This window comes from Scyliorhinus torazame, chromosome 4 (assembly GCF_047496885.1).
Source record: "Scyliorhinus torazame isolate Kashiwa2021f chromosome 4, sScyTor2.1, whole genome shotgun sequence".
NCBI lineage: Eukaryota > Metazoa > Chordata > Chondrichthyes > Carcharhiniformes > Scyliorhinidae > Scyliorhinus > Scyliorhinus torazame.
In genome coordinates this window covers 185,623,531-185,649,743 of record NC_092710.1, presented here as the reverse complement: position 1 = coordinate 185,649,743, position 26,213 = coordinate 185,623,531, and the positions used below count along the sequence as shown (strand labels likewise).

Here is a 26,213-nt window from a genome sequence, read left to right as displayed (position 1 = left end):
GGAGATGGTGTAACTCTATTTTATTAACAACTCAACTGGAATAACATACTGTAAACTTGGGTACGTGCATTACTAGCTTATCTGTGGACCCTGTCCAATCACTATCTAGGTGAGGCACTCAGCACATGGTGATTGTCTGAGAGGCAGGCTGTGAGCTCTGTGCTCTGAGCTGGCTGCTGCTAGAATGAGCGGGAACTCTGGTGTCCCCTGTCTTTATAGTGCGTGTGCTCTCACTGGTGATTGGCTGCGATGTTGTGTATGCTGGTTGGTCCTATTGTATGTCCATCAGTGTGTCAGTGTGTGTGTGATTGCACCATGATATGCTGATGTATATCTTGACATCCCCCCTTTTCGCAAAGAATATGTGCCTACATGAGAATAAATAAAGTGTAGTGAGTGTGTCTGATCATGTGTGTGCATTATTTACATCAATATGGACATGTGGCTATGCTATATACACGGGAAGGTGCCAGGTGCAGAGGAAATCTATGTTACACCAAGAACGAAACAAATGCTATTAACAAACGCTGAAAATCTCTTAACCAGTACGGCAGAACAAGTCAGTGAGTCCAATAGTGCAAGGTTTATAAATCAAGTCCTTGGGGTGGGCGACAAATTCAGGTTGACCGTCAGGGTGGCACACCACTCGTCGTCCGGATCAATGCTGTGCACCGACAGCGGTTGGTGCGTTCAACTCGGGGACAGCTTGTTCTTGTTGATGACAGCAATGCGGAAAGGCTCCCTGTCCTCAGTGTCACTGGTCTGTATGATATCAGGATCGGAGTCGGTGAACGTGGGTAGAATTGCCCGAACATTTCTGCGAGGCTGGTTAAACTATTGCGAGTTGGCAGGCTGAGGTGCTCGACAGCAGGCAGCATAGTGGCCAAGCCTGCCACAGCGTAGGCAGTGTCGCGCTTTGGCCGGACATTGCCGCTTTAAATGGGCGGAGCCACAGTTGCTGCACGTCATGACGTCAGTGCGTTCGTTGCACCACCGCGCATGCGCAGTGCGGTCTTACGTAGTGCGCGCCTGCGCATCGCGTACCTCCGCGTCTACGTCCCCTCTTTTGGCGCGTACAAGCGCGGGAGGCCATCGGAAAACGCGCGAAACGGCCGTCCTCCTCCGGGCTGTGGGCCAGGAGGTACTCGATCGTCTAGACCCGCTCCGCCTCGTGGAGCCCCTGCCGTGCCGTTTCAGCCGCCTGGATGTGTGAGTGTTCTCATGCAGGACGCAGGTCTCGATGGCCGTCGCTAGGGTGAGTTGCTTGATTTTAAGGAGCTGCTGGCGCATGGTGTCCGACATGAACCCGAAAACTATCTGGTCGCGTATCATGGAGTCAGAGGTGGGCCCATAGCCGCAGGACTGCGCGAGGATGCGGAGGTGCGTTAAATAAGACTGGAAAGGCTCGGCCTTACCCTGCAGGCGCTGCTGGAACAGGTACCTTTCAAAGCTTTTGTTAACTTCAACGCTGAAGTGTTCATCTAATTTTAGGAGCACCGTCTTGTATTTGGTTTTGTCCTCGCCGTACGCGAATGTAAGGGAGTTAAAGATGTGGATGGCGTGTTGCCCTGCCGTGGAGCGAAGAAGGGCAATCTTCCCGGTATCTGATGCATTCTCCCTGTCTGTGGCCTCTAGGAAGAGCTGGAAGCGCTGTTTAAAAAGCTTCCAATTCACCCCGAGATTGTCAGCAATGCGTAGCGGCGGCGGCGGGTTGATGTTCTCCTTGCTGCAGGATGGCGGATTGCTGATAAGTTGCAGGTAGGTCTCACAGGGGCTAGTATGCGTCCACTCCTGGAACCATGTCGTGTTGGATGTTCTGGTCTACAAACAGGTCAACACGGCTAAAGATGGTGTAACTCTATATTATTAACAACTCAACTGTAATAACATACTGTAAGCTTGGGTACGTGCATTACCAGCTTATCTGTGGACCCTGTCCTATCACTATCTAGGTGAGGCACTCAGCACATGGTGAATGTCTGAGAGGCAGGCTGTGAGCTCTGTGCTCTGAGCTGGGTGCTGCTAGAATGAGTGGGAACTCTGGTGTCCCCTGTCTTTATAGTGCGGGTGCTCTCACTGGTGATTGGCTGCGATGTTGTGTCTGCTGGTTGGTCCTATTGTATGTCCATCAGTGTGTGTGTGATTGCACCATGATATGCTGATGTATATCATGTCACTTCCTATAATGTGGCAAGCAGAATTGCACACAGTACTCCAGTTGTGGCCTCAGCAAACTTCTAAACAGCTCCAACATGATCTCCCTGCTTTTGTAATCTATGCCTTGATTGATAAAGGCAAGTGTCCCGTATGCCTTTCTCACCACCCTATTAACCTGCCCATCTGCCTTCTGAGATCTATGGCCAAACACTCCAAGGCTCTTTGTTTCACAGAACTTCCCAGTGTCAGGCCATTCATTGAATACTTCCTTGTCAAATTACTCCTTCCAAAGTGTAACACCTCACACTTTTCAGGATTAAATTCCATCTGCCACTTTTCAGCCATTTGACCATCCCGTCTAAAGACACTCAACCTCACTGTTAACCACCCAGCCAATCTTTCTGTCATCTGCAAACTTCCTGATCCTACCCCCCACATAATCATCTATGTCATTTATATAACTGACGAATAATGGGGGACCCAGCACAGATCCCTGTGGTACACCTCTGGACACTGGCTTCCAGTCACTAAAGCAGCCATCTGTCATCACCCTCTGTCTCCTACAGCAAAGCCAATTGTGAATCCTCCTTATCAAATCACCCTGTATCCCATGTGCATTTGCCTTTTTTATACGCCTCCCATGTGGAACCTTGTCAAAGACTTTGGTGAAATCCATTTAAACTACATCAACTGCACTATCCTCATTTACACACCTGGTCATATGCTCAAAAAATTCAATCAAATTTGTTAGGCATGACCTCCCTCTGACAAAGCCATGCTGACTATTCCTGCTCAAACCTTGCCTCTCCAAGTGGAGATAGATTCACTCCTTCAGAATTGTCTCCAATAGTTTCCCTATCATTGACGTGTAACTCACTAATCCAGGCATTGTCAAACTCGGGGGTGCGACCCGCGGGTGGATCGCGGGCGGGTGTCGGGAGGGTCGCAGAGCCGTCCGTCGCGGCGCTCCCGATCACGCAAATCCGCGCGCGACAGCCGCAGCAGCCGGCTTTTAATAACGCCGGCTGCAGGGGGCCTTCAAAATGGCCACAAACATGTAAAAAAAATGCGGCCGCACTGCGCATGTGTGGCAGATCATCGGTGCGCATGCACAGATCTATGCGCATGCGCGCCAATGATCGGGCATGCATGCGCCGTGTGGCCGCTTTTTTTTTTAAACCGTCGCAGCCATTTTTTTTACAAGTTCGGGGGGCTTTTATTCGTTTTATTTTATTCATTTATTTTTATTTTTTTCATTTATTTTATTAATTTTATTTTTATTTTTTTTACAAGTTCGGGGGGGGGGTTTATTTGATAAAATGTTACAGGAAAAAAATTCATAACTTTGGGCCGATGGAGACTCCATACTTTCCGACACAGGAAGGCTTCACCTTCATCCAACAGGTTCCATTGGAGGAGCGTGCATGAGGGCCAAAGGGAACCAAAACCATTTCCTCCATTTTTGTCAGCAGCAAACAAGGTAAGAGAAAATGGTGGGTCGCACAGGTCAGCCGGCATTGGCCGCGAAGGTCAGCTGGTGTGGGTCGCAAAGGTCGGCCGGCGTGGGCCGCAAATGTCGGCTGGCGTGGGCTGCAAAGGTCGTCCGGCGTGGGCCACGAAGGTCGCCGGGCGTGGGTCACGAAGGTCGGCCGGGTTGGATCCCGAAGGTTGGCCGGTTGGTAAAAATGGGTCCCCGGAAAAAAAGTTTGAAAAACACTGCACTAGTCTGTAGTTCTCTGGCTTATTTCTACAACCTTTCTTAAATAATAGGACCACATTAGCTGTTCTCCAGTCCTCTGGCACCTCTCCTGTGACCAGAGAAGAATTAAACATTTGGGTCAGAGCCCCTGCAACCTCCTTTATTTCTGCAGAATTTCCTAAAGCCACCTGTGATTAAAAATAGAATGACCATTAAAATGAAAGCAGGTGTTGTCGTCTTGGGTGTTCCGCTATACAAACAAACCAACACGGTTGTAGATGGTACAACTCTGTTTTATTATTCTTGATAACATCTGCTGTCTACTTCTGGCTGTGGTTCGTACTTTACCAGTTAACTTGTGGACCCAGCCCTTTGCACTATCTTAGAGAGGCACTCAGTACATGGTGCATGTCTGAGTGGCACGCTGTGAGCTCTGTGCCCTGAGCTGCCTCCTGCTGGAATGCGCGGGATGTGTGGAACATCCGATTTCTGTCAATTATAGCAACGCGGAAGGCTTCCCGGTCGTCGGTATCACCGGTCTGTACATCGTCAGGTTATGACTCGGTGTATGGAGGCTGAATGGCCTGCACGTCCCTGCGAGGCTGGCGGAATTGGGGAGCTGCTCGTCAGCAGGCGGCGTAGTGGCCCATCTTGCCACAGCGGAGGCATTGTCGATTTTCCACTGGACATTGCCGCTTTAAATGTGCGGATCCACTGTTGCCGCACGTCGTGATATCATGGCGTTTGTTGTGCCACCGCGCATGCGCAGTTCGGCCCTACGTAGAGCGCGCCTGCGCGTCATGTCCCTCTGCGTCAACGTCTCTTTTGGCGCGTACAAGCGCGGGAGGCCGCGGAAAGCGCGCGAAATGGCCGCCCTCGTCCGGGCCGCGGGCCGGGAGGAACTCGATGGAGTGGACCCGCTCGGCCTCGTGGGATCCGTGCCGTGCCGATTCGGCCGCCTAGAATTGGGAGTACCGGCTGGTCGCGTTTTCGTGGAGGACGCAGGTTTCGATGGTGGTGGCTAGGGTGAGGCTCTTTATTTTGAGGAGCTGCTGGCGTAGGGTGTCCGAGGTGACCCCAAAAACTATCTGGTCCCGAATCATGGAATCGGAGGTGGCCTCATAGCCGCAGGACTGTGCGAGGATACGGATGTGTGTCAAAAAGAATTGAAAAGGCTCATCCTTACCCTGCAGGCGCTGCTGGAAGAGGTACCTCTCGAAGCTCTCATTCACTTTGATGCTGAAGTGTTGCTCAGGTTTTAGAAGGACCGTCTTGTACTTCGTCTTGTCCTCGTCGTCCGCGAATGCCAGGGAGTTGTAGATGTGGATGGCGTGTTGCCCTGCCGTGGAAAGGAGGAGGGCGATCTTCCTGGTGTCGGATGCATTCTCCCTGTCTGTGGCTTCTAGGAAGAGCTGGAAGAGCTGTTTAAACTGCTTCCAGTTGACGCCGAGGTTTCCAGCGATTCGGAGCGGCTGCGGCGGGCTGATGGTGTCCATGGCACAGGATGGCGGATCGCTCGAGATGTGCAGGTAGGTCTCACAGTTGCTGGGTTCCAATCCTGGTACTATGTCGTGTTGGGTGTTCCGCTATACAAACGAACCAACACGGTTGTAGATGGTACAACTCTGTTTTATTATTCTTGATAACATCTGCTGTGTACTTCTGGCTGTAGTTCGTACTTTACCAGTTAACCTGTGGACCCAGCCCTAGCACTATCTTAGAGAGGCACTCAGCACATGGTGCATGTCTGAGTGGCACGCTGTGAGCTCTGTGCTCTGAGCTATCTCCTGCTGGAATGCGCGGGAACTGTGGTGTTCCCCGTTTTATAGTGCGTGTGCTCTCACTGGTGATTGGCTGTGATGTTGTGTGTGTGTTGATTGGTCCGATAATCTGTCCATCAGTGTGTGTGTGTGTTTGCACCATGATATGTTAATATGGATATCATGACAGGTGGACAGCCTCATTATAACATTTGAGTGACCAATATGTTTCTGACAACAGTTCGATCACTCATCTCTTGACCCACCTCCTTAAAACAGGAAGTGGGCTGCTTCAAGGTGGATTCATCTTCTGTTCCACTCTTTTGCATTTTGCAATGTTTTTTAAAAATTCATTTACGTGATCAGGGTGTCGCTGGTTAGGCCAGCATTTATTGCCCATCCCTAGTTGCCCTTCAGAAGGTGGTGGTGAGTTGCCTTCTTGAACCGCTGCAGTTCGTGAGGTGTAGGTACACCCACTGTGCTGTTAGGGAGGGAGATCCAGGCTTTTGTCCCAGCAACAGCGAAGGAATGCCAATATATTTCCAAGTCAGGGTGGTAAGCGACTTGGAGAGGAGCCTCCAGGTGGTGGGGTTCCCAGGTAACTGCTGCTCTTGTCCTTCTAGGTGGTGGTGGTCGTGGATTTGGAAAGTGCTGTCTAAGGAACCTTGGTGAGTTACTGCAGTGCATCTTGTAGATGGTACACTCGGCTGCCACTGTTCGTCGGTGGTGGAGGGTTTGAATTTTTGTGTAAGGAGAAGCAATCAAGCAGCCTGCTTTGTCCTGGATGGTGTCAAGCTTCTTGAATGTTGTTGGAGCTGCACTCATCAACACAAGTGGAGAGTATTCCATTACACTCCTGATTTGTGCCTTGTAGATGGTGGACAGACTTTGGGGGGGTCAGGAGGTGAGTTACTCACCGTAGGATTCCTAGCCTTTGACCTGCCCTGGTAGCCACAGTATTAATGTGGCTAATCTAGTTCAGTTTCTGGTCAGTAGTAATCCCAAGAATGTTGATTGTGGGGGATTCAGTGATGGTAATGCCATTGAATATCATGGGGTGATTGTTAGATCCTCTCTTGTAGGAGATGGTCATTGCCTGGCACTTGTGTGGCGCGAATGTAACTGGCCACTTGTCAGTCCAAGCCTGGATATTGTCCAGGTCTTGCTGCATTTGGAGTCTGAGGAGTCGCGAATGGTGCTGAACATTAAGCAGTCATCCGTAAACATCCCCACTTCTGACCTTAGGATGCAAGGCAGGTCATTGATGAAGCAGCTGAAGATGGTTGTGCCTAGGACACTACCCTGAGGAACTCCTGCAGTGATGCTCTGGAGCAGAGATAACTGTCCACCAACCACCACAACCATCTTCCTTTGTGCCAGGTATGATACCAACCAGCGGACAGTTTGCCCCTTGATTCCCATTGATTCCAGTTAGCTACGGCTCCTCGATTGCTATACTCGATCAAATGCTGCCTTGATGTCAAGGGCAGTCACTCTCACCTCACCTTTGGCATTCAGTTCTTATGTCCATGTTTGAACCAAGGCTGTATTGAGGTCAGAAGTGGAAGGAGAAGCACTCCATGGTTGGTGCCATACCTGGCACAAAGGAAGATGGTTGTGGTGGTTGTAGGTCATTCATCTCTGCTCCAGGACATTACTGCAGGCACTGTATTGAGTGACCCTGGCAGAACCCAAATTGAGCATCCGTGAACAGGTTATTGCCGAGTAAGTGCCACTTAATAGCACTGTTGATAACTCCTTGCTGATGATGGAGAGTAGGCTGATAGGACGGTAATTGGCTGGGTTGGGTTTGTCCTGTTTCTTGTGTACAGGACACACCTGGGCAATTTCCCACATTGCTGGGTAGATGCTAATGTTGTAGCTGTACTGGAACAGCTTGGCTAGGGGTGCGGCATGTTCTGGAGCACAAGTCTTCAGTACTATTGCTGGAATATTATCAGGGACCAAAGCCTTTGCCGTGTCCAGTGCCTTCAGCCGTCTCTTGATACATTTGAGAATATATCAAGAATATATCATCTTGATATATTATCTGGTGTAAGATCTCTTATTTGTCTCCCCAAATAAGTTCTCTTTGAATATATTCAAGAGGTGGCTGGATACAGCATTTGGGGAGAACAGAATCAAAGGTTATGGGGAGAAAGCAGGATTAGGCTATTGAGTTGGATGATCAGCCATGATCGTGATGAATGGCGAGCAGGCTGGAAGGGCCAAAAGGCCTCCTCCTGCACCCATCTTCTATGTATCTATGTATGTATATCACATGAAGTGAATTGTATTGGTTGAAGACTGTGATTCTGGGGAACTCCGGAGGAGACAGAGATGGATCATCCACTCGGGACTTCTGGCTGCAGATTGTTGGGAATGCATCAGCCTTGTCTTTTGCACATATGTGCTGGGCTCCTCCATCATTGAGGATGGGGATATTTGTGGAGCCTCCTCCTCAAATGAGTTGTTTAATAGTCCACCACCATTCACTGGTGGATGCGGCATCCATTGCCACTGCTACTTCTACGCCCCGCCCCTTTGAGGGCATCATAATAACATTAAACAGCCTGTGTACATTCACCGACAACTGCCTTCCCTTCACAAATCCCAGACATATGAGCAGCAGACATATGGAAACACCATCACTTGGAAGTTTCCTGCCAAGTCACTGACCATCCTGACTTGGGATTATGTCACCATTCCTTCACTGTAGCTGGGTCAAGATCCTGGAACTCCCTCCTTAACAGCATTGTGGGTGTATTTACATTACAAGGACTGTTCACAAAGGTAACTCACCAGCATCTTCTCAAGGGCAACTATGAATAGTGTAAGATCTCTTATTTTTCTCCCAAAATAAGGTAACCAATCCGGCCGATTGGGGGTGTCCAAAACACAATTGTATTGCTAAATATTCACTTATTACACTTGTATAAGAACTGAATCAAAATTAGATCAAAATAATGGCATAACCATATATATTGTTTCTTTAGGTAGAACTTACATGGAACATTCTTTGAAACATTATTAGTATCTTCAGACATGACCTTAAGGGTTTAACGGTCACTCATATTTATAACATTGATTATACTTTGATTATACTTTTTGCAAACCAAGTATTTCATTTTATTTCCCAGTATGTATTTAGTTGATTTCTTGAAGGACCCCGAACAATTAATAAATCCAACAGATGGAATTAAAAGTTGGCCTAGCCAGCAAAGCCCACATCCCTTGAATGAATTTAAAAAAGGATGATTCGAAGTATGAGAAGTTGAATGATGGAGAAAGGTCCAAGCAACAATATGTATTTTCACTGGGAAAATCTTAAGAGAAACATGATACAGGTCTCTAAAATAGATGAGTTGAAGCAAACTAGCTACCTAATTGAAAGAAAGAGTGCAGGATGAGAAAATCAGAAATAACTATTGGGATAGGGAGAAGAAACAGAAGGCGACTCATACCTACAAGATTATCATCAATTGGATGGACTATAAGATCAGAAGGTGATCTGAACAGAGAACCAATAGTCTCTGATGATTCACATACTACACTATAAAGTTGAATCCCATGGAACATCCAAGAGAGCTCAGCACTCTCTCAGGGAGATTGGTGAATCCATCACAACATTTATCTTTGTAAATCAGAGATGAAGGCAAAAACTTTAGGGGGAGATGGAGGATAATGTAAATGTATTTAATAGGTCAGAGACCTGAGGGAAATATAGTATGAAGGGTTAATATTAAATATGTAAATATATAGTGTACATTATCAGTGACGTAAGATCACATGACAACAGAGCAAGGCGAAAGATAGTTCTATGTAAAGTCTTGTGCTAAGTCTGCATTGCATGTGGTTGGTACAATGTTCAATAAAAGGTTGTCTTTACACCGACAATATCTTTAAGACAAGATCAAGAACATCTAAGACCCACAACAATAATAAGAATAAGCAGAGTATTAACATTAAAAGCTTGGAGAGCAATTTGGTGCTCACCTCATATTTGTAATGTTGAGCTGCCTTTCTGGAGGTGCGATTTCCACTTGCTGGGAGCACAGATCAGCAAATTGGATGTAGAGATCTATGTGTCCCATCCATAGCACCCCTGATTTATAAATGTTCATTGACCTAAAATCATGAGCACTGGAAATTGGTGGTGAGGTTCGGTACACGAGCTTCATAAAAAATACTCTGACTTAAACTTTGACAAGATGGCTTCATCTCAGTTAAAACACTGCAGTCAGCATGAAACTTGAGCTTTGCGAAACTATTTCCTTGATGTGGTCTCACACTGTTTGCCAGAATTTGGGACGCTGTCAAGTTGACCATTTAACTTTCAAATACACTACATTTCTTTGTAGGTGCTCAACATGAAAATAATGTGGCTTCAATATAGAAACTGCAGTGTAACAAATTGCAAGAAACTCCAAAATATAGTCATAACGTCCTGGATCCCCAGCATCACGCTTGGGGGTTATCCCAAAATGCACTGAGGAATCCCTCTAGGAGGCTCCCATGTCAGGGTTTACCCAGCAATTGCCCAGAAGTGCTACCTTTATCTGGACAACTGTGCAGGCCTGGGAACCATCCGACAGAAGCAATTTAAATTGCCAACTTTGATTGTTCTGCCAATTTTACCCCCATAGTTCCTCTGAACCAGTTGGAGGAATAAAATTATTTCTAACTCCCAAGTAACTATGTAAAAAACCCAGACCCAGTCTCACAGAGGACACCTCCCACCCCCACACACAACCATCCCCCCAACCCCAGTCCTGTTGTTTGAACCACTTGCCTATCAATTGTCCCTTTAAACACCTCCTTTACGGAAACTAACTGGCTCCAGTTACTCCACGCCGATGCGGCCGTGGGCACGTTTCGCTACTCCTGTCTCTCCCAGCCTGAGTGAGGAAGATTGGGCGGTACGGGGGCTTTGGAATCCAAGTGAAGGTAAGTCCATCGAGAGTGGCAATTCCCCAGAGATTGCCACTCTGAGGTAGTTACAGAAAGAGTTAATCCCTTCCATTCTCAAAATGTTCGCAATTTAAATGAATTTAATTTGAATTGGAAACATCAGACTTTGTGATATGCTGCCACAGCTCTCTTCAACGTGTCAAAAAGCCACTTTTTAAATGACTAATTACACATATTTCATATTTTATGGTTACTTCAAACCTCTGCCAATCATCCTTAGCCATGAGATTAGAGAACTGGCGGCGAATCACTTAAATGATTGTGAGGTATGCTTGCTGGCAGAAAAATACTTCCTCTTGATATCAAAGACTTGAGAACTAGAAGTGTTCATGCAATTACTTTGTGAATTACGTAACACAAGCCTTTAGACGCTGGGTATAGCATCATGAAATGTTCATGTAATGAAACACACAACTACATATATTTTAATCTTTTTGAATCATTGCTTTTCCTCTGAAATAATAATTACACGTTAATCTTAGCCTTCCGTGTCTCTAGGTTTGCTGTCGGTGCAGTCAGCCACACAATGTACATTTCTGTTTGCCCAATCTTCGACTACTTTTTGTCATTAAGGCTGAAAATTTGAATTTATCATGATCATCTCATGGTCCTCTTTCTTTCCCCCTGAGCACTCCCTGGGCATTGTGTTGCCATGGAAACCAAAAGCTCAGAAAGAAAGATTAAAACCATTCAATAGTTTTGTCATTCTCACACATTCCCTCTGTCCACAGGGAGACCAACCAGAATGCAGAGTCAGACTTCAGGCTCATTGCTGTGTAAAGCTGCCTGAAACTTCAGGCAGCAAAGGATTTAATCACATCCATGAGACTACTCACTGCGCAGTTATTGTTCCCAGCTTCCATTCGCTCTGCTGTTGTTCCAATTGATTTTATGGTAATACTTTAGTTCACAGTGGCTTCCCTCTGTACTAATTCCTGGTCCACAAAGGTCTCTGGTGTAATAAACTATTTAATCCAAGCCCAGGTTGCGTTTTTGTTTTGTTGGCTGTTCAGCAGCAACAAATTGGGAAACATTTAGCAACCAGTCCTGTTTGTAACATTTCCACCATGTCTCTTACTGATTTATTATTGGGAAATTGTATCTTTCCTAAGTTCTACCCAGTTTGCTGCAGGTTGTGATTGGCATATGGGACCCTTATAGAAAGTTGGAACTGAATTCTGGAGTTTGTATTGGCTATCGCAGAATTTGGAACATGGCACAAAAATACATTTTATTTAACAAAGTGACCACAGCACTTCCTCAAGCTTTGCTAAGTTGCATTTGTTGTGGTCAAGTCTGAGCAGCCAATCTTACTGAAAAATAATTTTCCAATATAACTTTAAAATCTGACATTAAGAATCCCAAAGGCTATTTTCATCTCCTTCCATTAAGTTCCAGCAGTGAACAAGTTCAGCTACTAAAGCAAATGATCGCATTGCAGTTTTAAGAGGCACACAATTATTTTTCCAGGTCCCCATAGCAACTGGTTGTCATGCTGAACAAGCTGAAACTCATTTAAAATCAATTTTTAAATTCAATACCAATGTCAGTAGCCTAGAAAATAAATTAAATTTATTTATGAAATTACAACAGCAATTTTCTGCTGAACAGACCTTAACAATCGCTACCATGAGTCCAGTTCTGTGTCCACTGTAAGCATTGGCATTTAGGGCAATTTTCAGTTTTCTTACCAATGATTGTAATCAGGTTTTCCCATGATTATAATCAGGTTTTGAATCCTAATGTCATGGTTGAGCTCTAACTCAGCCATATCTTTGGGAAAGTCTGTCCTTTCCCTGGAGATCTGGGCCAGGCTGCTAAAACCCAGCCAGGAAACAGATATTGGTAAGAGCCTTTACTTACTGAATTTATGTTGTGCATTCACAAAAACACCTTCTTCAAAAGCAGCGCAACAGATTTTACATAACATTTAAGACACAGAGTGCATTCATTTCAGATGGACAGATAACAGTCATACAATGTAGTTGTAAATCTACAGTTAACCTCCTGTTTGGTTGCCAAAATAATTGTGAATTCATAACAGCAAACAGAAAGGTTGGCTATAAAATTCGAAGCAAGCAGGATAAATTTCTAAGAGCTTACTTTTGCAGATGTTGATGCAATTAAATGGGAGGTATTATGTATGAAAATATTCAAAAGACAACATGGAAGATAAAGGTATAAACACCAGGCAATAAAAGAAAATTCAATTGACATTTGCTTATTATCTTGTGTAACCGTGACATATGTTCATCTGGCTGTAAGTTGGCAGCACTAAAACACAGCAATGGAAACGCAATAGTTTCACCAATGCAGCTTTAATTAAACAAACAAATTGAAAATGATGAGGTCAGTGAGTTAAAGTTTAACCTCACACTGATATGAGGACAGCCATGGTATTTATTTTGTTAAGATACAGCAGGCTGATCAGAGATGCTCAATAGACTCAAATTCTCAAAGCAGTCTCACGACCTACTCCATGTCCACATTACCTACTCCATGTTCTGTACCTCATGACATATCCCAAAATGTTTGTTCCCAAGTCTGCAGATAATGGTCAAGGGCTTCAACATTCTTGAATTTTAGAATTTGCATTGCACCCTGAAAAAGTTCTGTTGCTGCTCACAAACATATTTAGCATAGATTTAGCCAAGCAAAATGTCAGTCATTTTTAAAATCATATAAACATATCAGTTAGGAGGTGTGGATCATTCGGCCCCTTGAACCTGCTTTGACTTTCAATAAGATCATTGCGCTGGTCAAGGAGACACAGCCTGAGTGAGACACAGACAGAGTGAGAATTTGGTAATTTGGTGCAGTGAGGTAACCAGGAAAGGTAAGTGGTTAATCTAATTGTGCTGTTTTTCAGTTAAAAGTGCAGTGTAGATTAGTGTCTGATTGGCTGAAGCTGCCCCCACCCTAATTGCTGAGAGGCAGTTATCTGGCAGTCACCTGAGGCCTGTTAAGGGGCACAAAGGTACACATTGTATTCTTCTCTTTGAAGTTTTAGTGTGAGTCATCCTAAAGTCTGTATAAAAGACAGACAGAAAGCGCACATTAGTAAGCATTGTGCAGGTCAAGGAGACACAGCCTGAGTGAGAGAGATACAGACCGAGTGAGAATTTGGTAATTTGGTGCAGTGAGGTAAATTGGTGAAGAGTGGGAGCAGGTGCTTTTTCCCGACTGTTTTGTTCTCTCTCTTTCTTCGGGCCTAATTTTGGGAGCCGTTCGGAGGAGGAGGAGCAGTCTCTGTGAGTATAAAAACCTAACGGTAACTTCCTGTTTTCTAGTTTTTCCCCCCAAAAGTGACGTCAGAGGGAAGCTGTGATCTGATTGGTTGATTGCAAATCTGCCCCAAATTTAAAAAAAACACAGCTAGACTCGTAAACTTAAATTAAACTAATTAATTAATTAGTGATGGCTGGTCAGGTGATGTGCTTGAGCTGCTTGATGTGCAGGCTGTCAGATCCCATTGCGAGCTGCAGCGACCACATCTGCAGTAAGTGTTGGCTGCTCGAAGAGCTCCGGCTCAGAGTTGATGAGCTGGAGTCTGAGCTTCAAACACTGAGGCACATCCGGGAGGGGGAGACTTACCTGTACACTGTGTTTCAGGAGGCAGTCACACCTGTCAGAGTAAGTAGGTTAAATCCTGCCAATGGCCAGGGACAGCAGGGTGTGACTGCAAGTCAGGCAGGTAAAGGGAACCAGCAGTCAGGAACTCAGGAGCCTCAGCCCTTGACCCTGTCCAACAGGTATGAGGCACTTGCTCCCTATGTGGATGGCGAACAGGGCTGCAGGAAGGATGAGTCAGCTGACCAAGGCACCATGGTTCAGCAGGCCATTCAAGGGGAGGGAGTAAATAGGCAAGTTGTAGTTGTAGGGGATTCTATTATCAGGGGGATAGATAGTATCCTTTGTGAGCAGGATAAAGAGTCCCGCATGGTATGTTGCCTGCCCGGTGCTAGGGTGTGGGACATCTCTGACCGGCTTGAAAGGATACTGGAGAGGGAGGGGGAGGATCCAGTTGTTGTGGTCCATGTCGGTACCAACAACATAGGCAAGTCTAGAAAAGAGGACCTGTTTAGGGATTATAAAGAGCTAGGATTCAAATTAAAAAACAGGTCCTCAAGGGTCATAATCTCCAGATTACTGCCCGAGCCACGTGCAAATTGGCATAGGGAGGCAAGAATAAGGGAAGTTAACACGTGGCTGAAAGCGTGGTGTGGGAAAGAGGGGTTCCTTTTCATCAGAGGGGCACTGGCATCAGTTTTGGGACAGGGGGGACCTATACCGTTGGGATGGTCTCCACCTGAACCGAGCTGGGACCAGTTTTCTGGCGAAAAGAGTCAATAGGGTGGTCAATAGGACTTTAAACTAGAGATTGGGGGGTAAGGGAAAGACAGGGAACCAAGAGGTGAAGTAATCAGTGGGAAGCGGAGCTGCTTAGGAATACAAAAAAGCACAAAAAGACAGAACTCAGGAGAGGTTACGATAGTCCCAATCCCACAAAATATGACACAGTGTATGGAAAGGCTCAGTAAACCAAGGTCCACCACACTAAGAAAACAAAAAGGGACCGTCAATAGAGAATTAAAGGTGCTATATTTAAATGCGCGCAGTGTACGGAACAAGGTAGATGTGGCCCAGATTGTGACTGGCAGGTATGATGTGGTAGGCATCACAGAGAGGTGGCTGCAGGGGGTTCAGGACTGGCATTTAAACATCCAGGGATTCACAACCTATCGAAAAGACAGAGAGGTGGGCAGAGGGGGCGGGGTTGCCTTGTTAATTAGGAATGAAATTAAATCAATAGCACTAAACGACATAGGGTCAGATCATGTGAAGTCTGTATGGGTAGAGTTGAGGAACCACAAAGGCAAAAAAACCATAATGGGAGTTATGTACAGGCCTCCTAACAGTGGTCAGGACCAGGAGCACAAGATGGGGCAGCACGGTAGCATGGTGGTTAGCACAATTGCTTCACAGCTCCAGGGTCCCAGGTTCGATTCCGGCTTGGGTCACTGTCTGTGCGGAGTTTGCACGTTCTCCCAGTGTGTGCGTGGGTTTCCTCCGGGTTCTCCGGTTTCCTCCCACAGTCCAAAGATGTGCGGGTTAGGTGGATTGGCCATGCTAAATTGCCCATAGTATCCAAAATTGCCCGTAGGGTGGGGTTACTGGGTTATGGGGATTAGGTGGGGTTACTGGGTTATGGGGATAGGGTGGAGGTTTGGACCTTCGGTAGGGTGCTCTTTCCAAGAGCCGGTGCAGACTCGATGGGCCGAATGGCCTCCTTCTGCACTGTAAATTCTATGTCTATGTCTATGTCTATGTCTATGTCTATGCACCACGAAATAGAAAGTGCATGTCAGAAAGGCAAGGTCACAGTGATCATGGGGGACATCAATATGCAGGTGGACTGGATAAATAATGCTGCCAGTGGACCCAAGGAAAGGGAATACATTGAATGTTTACAGGAGGGCTTTTTGGAACAGCTTATGATGGAGCCCACGAGGGGACAGGCCATTCTGGACTTAGTGTTATGTAATGAGCCAGACTTGATGAAAGATCTTAAAGTAAGGGAACACTTAGGAGGCAGTGATCATAATATGGTAGAATTCAATCTGCAACTTGAAAGAAAGAAGGTAGAATCAGATGTAAAGGTGTTACAGTTAAATAAAGGTAACTACAGGGGCATGAGGGAGGAACTGATGAAAATCGACTGGGAGCAGAGCCTAGTGGGAAAGACAGTAGAACAGCAATGGCAGGAGTTTCTGGGAGTAATTGAGGACACAGTACAGAGGTTCATCCCAAAGAAAAGAAAGGTTATCAGAGGGGGGATTAGGCAGCCATGGCTGACAAAGGAAGTTAGGGAATGCATCAAAGCAAAAGAGAAAGCCTATAGTGTGGCAAAGAGTAGTGGGAAGTCAGAAGATTGGGAAGGCTACAAAAACAAACAGAGGATAACAAAGAGAGAAATAAGGAAAGAGAGGATCAATTATGAAGGTCGGCTAGCCAGTAACATTAGGAATGATAGTAAAAGTTGATTTAAATACATTAAAAACAAACGGGAGGCAAAAGTAGATATTGGGCCGGTCCAAAATGACGCTGGTAATCTAGTGATGGGAGACAAAGAAGTAGCTGAGGAACTAAATAAGTACTTTGCGTCAGTCTTCATAGTAGAAGACATGAGTAATAGCCCAACAATTCAGGAGAGTCAGGGGGCAGAGTTGAATATGGTAGCCATCACAAAGGAGAAAGTGCTAGAGAAACTAAGAGGTCTAAAAATTGATAAATCTCTGGGCCCAGATGGGCTACATCCTAAATTGTGGAGGCGTTAGTTATGATCTTGCAAAAGTCACTGGAGTCAGGGAAAGTCCCAGAGAATTGGAAAATCGGTGTTGTAACCCCCCTGGTCAAGAAGGGAACAAGGAAAAAGATGGACAATTATAGACCAATTAGCCTCACCTCGGTTGTTGGCAAGATTCTCGAATCCATTATTAAGGATGAGATTTCTAAATTCTTGGAAGTGCAGGGTCGGATTAGGACAAGTCAGCATGGATTTAGTAAGGGGAGGTCGTGCCTGACAAACCTGTTAGAGTTCTTTGAAGAGATAGCAAATAGGTTAGACCAAGGAGAGCCAATGGATGTTATCTATCTTGACTTCCAAAAGGCCTTTGATAAGGTGCCTCACGGGAGACTGCTGAGTAAAATAAGGGCCCATGGTATTCGAGGCAAGGTACTAACATGGATTGACGATTGGCTGTCAGGCAGAAGGCAGAGAGTTGGGATAAAAGGTTCTTTTTCGGAATGGCAACCGGTGACGAGTGATGTCCCGCAGGGTTCAGTGTTGGGGCCACAGTTATATATTAATGATCTAGATGACGGGACTGGGGGCATTCTGGCTACGTTTGCCGATGATACAAAGATAGGTGGAGGGGCAGGTAGTATGGAGGAGGTGGGGAGGCTGCAGAAAGATTTAGACAGTTTAGGAGAGTGGTCCAAGAAATGGCTGATGAAATTCAACTTGGGCAAGTGCGAAGTCTTGCACTTTGGAAAAAAAGAATAGAGGCGTGGACTATTTTCTAAATGGTGACAAAATTCATAATGCTGAAGTGCAAAGGGACTTGGGAATCCTAGTCCAGGATTCTCTAAAGGTAAACTTGCAGGTTGAGTCCGTAATTAAGAAAGCAAATGCAATGTTGTCATTCATCTCAAGAGGCTTGGAATATAAAAGCAGGGATGTACTTCTGAAGCTTTATAAAGCATTAGTTAGGCCCCATTTTGAATACTGTGAGCAATTTGGGCCCCACACCTCAGGAAGGACATACTGGCACTGGAGCGGGTCCAGCAGAGATTCACACGGATGATCCCAGGAATGGTAGGCCTAACATACGATGAACGTCTGAGGATCCTGGGATTATATTCATTGGAGTTTAGGAGGTTGAGGGGAGTTCTAATAGAAACTTACAAGATAATGAATAACTGCAGGAAAGGATGTCCCGAAGCGTGGTACATTGGCGAGACCATGCAGACGCTGCGACAATGAATGAACGGACATCGCGCAACAATCACCAGGCAGGAATGTTCCCTTCCAGTCGGGGAGCACTTCAGCAGTCAAGGGCATTCAGCCTCTGATCTCCGGGTAAGCGTTCTCCAAGGCGGCCTTCAGGACCCGCGACAACGCAGAATCGCCGAGCAGAAACTTATAGCCAAGTTCCGCACACATGAGTGCGGCCTCAACCGGGACCTGGGATTCATGTCGCATTACATTCATCCCCCACCATCTGGCCTGCGAAATCCTACCAACTGTCCTGGCTTGGTACAATTCACACCTCTTTAACCTGGGGTTACCCCATCTCTGGATCTGTAAAGATTTAATCACCTGCTAATGCTCGCATTCCAAGCATTGTTTGGCATCTTTGAATTTGTCTATATATGTGTTTCTGGAACAGATCTCTTCATTCACCTGAGGAAGGAGCAGCGCTCCGAAAGCTAGTGACATCGAAACAAACCTGTTGGACTTTAACCTGGTGTTGTAAGACTTCGTACTGTGCTCACCCCAGTCCAACGCCGGCATCTCCACATCAAAGATAATGAATGGCTTAGATAGGGTGGATGTAGGGAAGTTGTTTCCATTGGCAGGGGAGACTAGGACCCGGGGGCACAGCCTTAGAATAAAAGGGAGTCACTTTAGAACAGAGATGAGGAGAAATTTCTTCAGCCAGAGAGTGGTGGATCTGTGGAATTCATTGCCACAGAGGGCGGTGGAGACCGGGACGTTGAGTGTCTTTAAGACAGAAGTTGATAAATTCTTGATTTCTCGAGGAATTAAGGGCTATGGAGAGAGAGCGGGTAAATGGAGTTGAAATCAGCCATGATTGAATGGTGGAGTGGACTCGATGGGCCGAATGGCCTTACTTCCGCTCCTATGTCTTATGGTCTTATGATCAGATTGCGGCCTCAATGCCACATTCCTGCCTACCCCCGATAACTCCTTCCTTGATACCCTCGTTCGTCATGAATCTATATGAAAAATCTTTGATCACCCTGCCTCCATTGCTCTCTGAGGAAGTGAGTTCCAAAGATTCACAACTCTGAGAAAAAAAAATCTTCTCATCTCCATCTTAAATGGGAGATCCCTTATTTTTAAATGGTGTCCCCTAATTCTAGTCTCTCCCACCAGGGGAAACACCCTTTTCAGCATCCACGCTGTCAAGTAACCTCATGATCTTAAATGTTTCAGTTAGATCACCTCCCAATCTTCTAAACTGCAATGGACGCAGCTTAGCCTGTTCACCCACTTTGGTTTGGGCTCATGAATTGCTATCAATGGCAAATGGACGGACTGTTGCCTGTTGGCAACTGGAGTAATTGTCGTGCCCGCGATGGCCAACGGTTCTGCATAAAATTTAGAAAAACCATGTGAAAAGCTGAAGTAAAATCCTTAGCAGAGAACTTTGAAAAGTACGATATTGCTCTTTTACTGTTTTGTGGAACAGTTTATTTCAAAGAATTTATGTCATCAACAAATCACTGCAAAATGTTGATACAACTCTATTGAATGCTGCTCAATTGTTAGCCTCAGTTTGGACTTTTGTTATGGAAGTTCAGAATGACTATAGCTCAGTGGAACCAGAGACACTATGTGATGAACGGTTACTGCCTTATCATCATGTAAGGTGATGACCCCTTTAAGACCGGGCTTGTAACCCTGGGGACTCCACCTCTGGCTCCGCCCATCTGGGAGCCATACATAAGGGCTGCCTCATGGTCTGTAACAGTCAGCTCTCGTCTCTAGCTCCAGCATAGTTATTAGTCTAATAAAGCCTTCTTTACAGTTTAATCTCTAAGTGTCATTATTGAGGGTATCTCACACTAACATTAACACACATTGCAGGTCCCTCTGATGATGAAAAGCATACAAGACATAGGAAGTGTTTTTTCGATGAAATGGAGACAATGAAGTCACTTTAAAAGGGAAAGAGAAGATCATCGTTGAAACTATCAATGTTATTGATAGCAAGAGCGTAGCCAGGGAAAGGGTTGGCCCACTGAAGGATAGGCAAGGGAATCTATGTGTGGAGCCAGAGGAAATGGGCGAGGTACTAAATGAATACTTTGCATCAGTATTCACCAAAGAGAAGGAATTGGTGGATGTTGAGTCTGGAAAAGGTTATGCAAATAGCCTGAGTCACATTGAGTCTAAAAAGACGAGGTGTTGGGCGTCTTGAAAAATATTAAGGTAGATAAGTCCCCAGGGCCTGATGGGATCTACCCCAGAATACTGAAGGAGGCTAGAGGGGAAATTGCTAAGGCCTTGACAGAAATCTTTGGATCCTCACTGTCTTCAGGTGATGTCCCGGAGGACTGGAGAGTAGCCAACATTGTTCCTTTGTTTAAGAAGGGTAACAAGGATAATCCAGGGAACTACAGGATGGTGAGCCTTACGTCAGTGCTGGGAAATTACTGGAGAGAATTCTTCGAGACAGGATTTACTCCCATTTGGAAGCAAATGGACGTATTAGTGAGAGGCAGCATGGTTTTGTGAAGGGGAGGTCCTGTCTCACTAACTTGATAGAGTTTTTCGAAGAGGTCACAAAGATGATTGATGCAGGTAGGGCAGTGGATGTTGTCTATATGGACTTCAGTAAGGCCTTTGACAAGGTCCCTCATGGTAGACTGATACAAAAGGTGAAGTCACACGGGATCAGGGGTGAGCTGGCAAGGTGGATACAGAACTGGCTAGGTCATAGAAGGCAGAGAGTAGCAATGGAAGGATGCTTTTCTAATTGGAGGGCTGTTACTAGTGGTGTTCCGCAGGGATCAGTGCTGGGACCTTTGCTGTTTGTAGTATATATAAATGATTTGGAGGAAAATGTAACTGGTCTGATTAGTAAGTTTGCAGATGACACAAAGGTTGGTGGAATTGCGGATAGCGATGAGGACTGTCAGAGGATACAGCAGGATTTAGATTGTTTGGAGACTTGGGTGGAGAGATGGCAGATGGAGTTTAATCCGGACAAATGGGAGGTAATGCATTTTGGAAGGTCTAATGCAGGTAGGGAATATAGTGAATGGTAGAACCCTCAAGAGTATTGAAAGTCAGAGAGATCTAGGTGTACAGGTCCACAGATCGAAAGGGGCAACACAGGTGGAGAAGGCAGTCAAGAAGGCATACGGCATGCTTGCCTTCATTGGCCGGGGCATTGAGTATAAGAATTGGCAAGTCATGTTGCAGCTGTATAGAACCTTAGTTAGGCCACACTTGGAGTATAGTGTTCAATTCTGGTCGCCACACTACCAGAAGGATGTGGAGGCTTTAGAGAGGGTGCAGAAGAGATTTACCAGAATGTTGCCTGGTACGGAGGGCATTAGCTATGAGGAACGGTTGAATAAACTCGGTTTGTTCTCACTGGAACGACCGAGGTTGAGGGGCGACCTGATAGAGGTCTACAAAATTATGAGGGGCAGAGACAGAGTGGATAGTCAGAGGCTTTTCCCCAGGGTAGAGGTGTCAATTACTAGGGGGCATAGGTTTAAGGTGTGAGGGGCAAGGTTTAGAGCAGATGTACGAGGCAAGTTTTTTACACAGAGGGTAGTGGGTGCCTGGAACTCGCTGCCGGAGGAGGTGGTGGAAGCAGGCACGATAGTGACATTTAGGGGACATCTTGAAAAATACATGAATAGGACGGGAATAGAGGGATACGGACCCAGGAAGTGTAGAAGATTGTAGTTTAGTCAGGCAGCATGGTCAGCACGGGCTTGGAGGGCCGAATGGCCTGTTCCTGTGCTGTACTTTTCTTTGTTCTTTGTGACACAATAATAGCACAATTGCAGAGTCGTTGTGAATCTCTGAAGAAAACTGTTGATCTATTTTGTGTGCTTTTCGACAGACGTTTGGATGAGAATGCTAAAAGCCACTGCAGTAAGAAATTACGTGAATTTTACTGGGAGAATAGACACAAATCTTTTTAAGATGAAGTGAAACAATTCATTCATGTTATCAATAACCATAAGCTCTCTATTTCGAGATCACCTGTTAATTTGTATAGACCTGCACATGATGGTTTGCAGGCAACTTTTCCAAATGTGGAAACCATTCTGAAAATATTTTTAATAATACCTGTCATAAATGTTTCAAGTGAATGTTCTTTTTCTGCATTGAAAAGAGTGAAAGATTATTTGTGAAGTATAATGAGGCAGGAACATTTGGCACGTTCTGCAATATTGACGACTGAAATTGTGTCTTTACAAGATTTTACCTACGATGATGTAAGTGATGATTTTGTGAAAAAGCGTTGAAAAAAAGCTATCTAAATTGCCAGGCCAACAAGTGATGAAGCAAGAAAATCTTTAAAATATGTCTCTCTTGCATATTCTCTTGTTTAAATTCTGTTTTTCAAAAGAAACCACCATTTGCTGGTCTGCTATATTGGCTGCTGGTCATGTGCAGATAGTTCTAACTGCCACCCCCCCATAACTCTCAAGATTGACCTTCAGAAAGTCTCTTCTAGGGCAAAGAATGAATCTTGTAAGATAAAACCACACCACTAATATTGTACTTGGACTCCTGAACTCTACTTGATTGGAGTATTTGCTCCTGCACTGGACTTTACTGGTCCATTCTGTCCTGCACTGGCCTGTGCTATAATCATGTCATCAGCTGATTTTTCCATGTCATTGCTTATCAGTCATTTCCAAGTATGCTTCACTCAAGATGATATTTGACCATCTTTACCATCATTCTGAGAACCAGTAGGCTTGGATTTCAATTCAGCAAATACAGGCTTTTAAAAAATAAGTTAAAAAGCAGATAAGCATTGATCAATTTGTGAATTTTTGTGGCTTAAGAACATAAAAATAATGTAAGAACTAGAAGCAGGAATAGGCCATCTGGCCCCTCGAGCCTGCTCTGCCATTCAATGAGATCATGGCTGATCTTTATGTGGACCCAGCTCCACTTACCCGCCCACTCACCATAACCCTTAATTCCTTTACTGTTCAATATCTTTGCTTTAAAAACATTCAACGAGATAGCCTCAACTGCTTCACTGGGCAGGGAATTCCACAGATTCACAACCATTTGGTGAAGAAGTTCCTCCCCAACTTAGTCCTAAATCTGATCCCCTTATTTTGAGGCTAGTTCTTTTTTCACTGGCCAGTGGAAACAACCTCCCTGCTTCTATCTTATCTATTCCCTTCATAATTTTATATGTTTCAATAAGATCCCCCCTCATTCTTCTAAATTCCAATGAGTATAGTCCCAGCCTACTCAGTCTCTCCTCATAGATCTTTTCATTCTGTGGGATGAGGGTGGGCGGGGTCAGGAGGGCCACAGCATCATTGGCGGCGGGGCATAACATCAATGGAATGGGATGTTACATCACTGGGAGGGGGGGGGGGGGGGCGAGGTGTCACATCATGGATGGGGGGGTTACCAGAAACTCTGACTAAAATACAGTCAATACTAATAAAATAAAGGAACTCTCTGGTTGTAAAGGTCTCAGGTAAAGTCAATTTGCTCGTGTTCACACAGCTGTTCAAAGTCCACAGCACAATTTGTGTTCACAATGTTTTGTCCAAATTGTAAGTCTCTATTGACAGGCAGAGCTTGTGTTGCTTAGAGGCGGTTTTGTCAATACAGAAATGTAAAGTGCTTGGTATAACTTGAGTCTGAGTGGTGAAGTTCAGAATTTAACACTTGAGATCAGTGAGTAGTAATCTCACATTTCTTTGGCCCGTACAAATGTAACAAGCACAAAACCATGTTTTTAAACAAGAGTTTTATTGTCTCAAAGGCACTCAGGTGGTCAATGGACTGTTCTCCAATTTGCAATGTTGGTCACAAGACCATTGGGTTTTTCTGAACATCAAAATCAAATAACAGGTTCCAGAGCTCTGAGCATCTAAGAATAGGGCTTCTCTGCATTTGGCAATTCAGGATGTTCACAACATTGACTGCACACTATTATCCCAACTGCCTGGCTCTCTTCTGGATTGGATTTCCCTCACAGTCATCCAAGTAAAGAAGAGAATGATGACAATTTCTTCCTAACAGACAGCAAAGTAATTACTACAGAACAAAGCTGACTGTAAGAAAGCAGACTTGCATTAAAAACAACTTTGCTCCACCACCCCCTTCTAGCAGTAATGTTTTGATTTGAGAGAAGCTTTGCTTTGCATCAGACCTGAGCTACGCCGAACCAGGGAAACTTTGACTGGTTTTAAACTGTACAGCCCATTTGAAGGTTGCCCTGAAATTTATAGGATTCAGAAGAGGATAAATTCTCCTGTCCATGACCATGTTTCAATTGCACGCCGCAAGCCAATGATGTTTTGATCCCACTCATGGTGAGTCAGCTACTTTGTCTCAGGGGAGGAATCAGAGGATCTACCTTAAAGTCCATGGGGAGTGAAATTAGTCTTCAGCCGTAGTACAAAATGAGCTCATAATGAATCATAAGCACATTTAAACTGTATCTGATGTTGTTTTGGATCAGACAATTGGATAAAGTGTGGAACTTGCTAGAATTTGCCATGAAGCTGTTTTACACTATGAAGGGTCCAGTTTCAGCACCCATTTTAAATAAAAAACATTCTCCAGTTTCTTCTGTGACTGATGATGAGGAAGCATTAATTATCGAGGTGGAGAATTAACTTTCACTGTCAATACAAACTGCAGAATTCAAGCAACAGTCCCAACATAATCCTCTGCCTAGTTTTGGAACTGGCAAAAGATGGCAAAGCTGTGTGGCTGACATTGGTAAAGTTGAAAAATATCCTGCTCCAAGCATGAAAACTGTGACACTGTGACAAACACAATGCATATCTTTCAACATATAAGTAATGGATATCAGAGGTGAGGCACCGATCACCTTTTGCTGGGATGCCCTGTGCCACCAGCCACTTCCACCGTGGCCTGTGAGGTGTTGTCAGCCTCAAAAGGACACATCACACAGCCCTACCAGTTGATATAATGCCAGGATACCTAATTTAGACAGTGCAGGTCCAGACATCAGATTTGCGTATCAAGACAAAGAATAGCCACTGACCTGCAAGATGCACTCGCAATGTTTCAAGGGCTAGGCACCCAACTTTGCGATTGTGTCTGCAAGTAACTTGGGAGTGTGTTTGGGAGTGTGTTTGGAAGTGTTGTGGTGAATTCCGAGTTTGCCATCGGGATGGAAGAGGATCAGGAAACCTGTTCCAAAAATGGCTGCAACAGGTATGGGGGCCATCACTGGCAGTGCCTCTGGATCTGCCACATGACAGGGGACAGCAGAGGATGCGGAAAGCACAAGCTCTGCACCATGTCCTCCGACAACTTGGAGGTGAACCTTTCGATGCTCCCTGACAGTGGGAAGAAGCTGTCTGGCAGACCAGCCAATACATCCACAGCATCTTGATGCCTATGTCCATTCAGTACTCTCAACTATGCAGCTTCCATCTTCAGTCCTCTGCGGCAGAACTCCCCAGCGACCTTGTCCTCTGGTGAGCTGGCAAATGAAATATCCTTTAACCTGGATAGGTGATATGCTGCAGTTCACTTGTGTCTGGTGACTCACCACGAGCTGATACAAACTCTTCTTGCCTCCAAGGTACATACGGTGTTGGTATCTGAGCTGGTGGCTGCAAGAATGCTGGACCAAGAGGCCTCTTCATTAGTGATCTCTTTTTTTCCTTCTTGGAATCCTGTTGCTGAAAAGGTAGAAGTTCTTAACTGCTTAAAAGCAGCAAATATAAAGAAGGAGTGTAATCTGAGAATTGAGAAGAGGGATAAGCAGGAACATACAATAATGCATCCGTGACCCTGGAACCTACTCTTTACGCTGGTCTTTCATTTTCCATTTTTTAATTATTCAGTGCAGTTTCCCTTCAAGTGGGGCGTCCTGCATTTAAGAAGGGAAGGCTAGTTGCACACAGCAGAATGCTCTTCAACCCCATTCTGAGTGGAGAGGCAGCATGGAACCTGCTCAGCTCCATGATACTCTTCCAGGAATGAGGCAGCAGCACCAGGTTCATGTGTCTCCAAAGGAGCCAGTGAGGGCAGGCTGTAAGTTGTGACCCCGGGGTGACCCAAATTCTAGCCCCAGCCATTTACAGTTATTTTAATAACTTAAAGAAAC

General features: G+C 45.3%; 1 protein-coding gene across 4 annotated transcripts in view; it reads right to left on the bottom strand.

The window, feature by feature from the left end:
- Positions 1 to 26,213, bottom strand: part of gareml (GRB2 associated, regulator of MAPK1-like) — a 312,284-nt gene that overhangs the window by 142,153 nt on the left and 143,918 nt on the right. The window contains exon 1 of one of the 4 annotated variants that reach the window (XM_072498984.1): positions 11,424 to 11,763. The exons of the other annotated variants lie outside the window; for them this stretch is intronic. The gene's annotated coding sequence lies outside the window, so the exon portion shown is untranslated. Of the gene's footprint in view, positions 1 to 11,423; positions 11,764 to 26,213 lie in introns of those variants that run through there. 4 annotated transcript variants of the gene reach the window in all.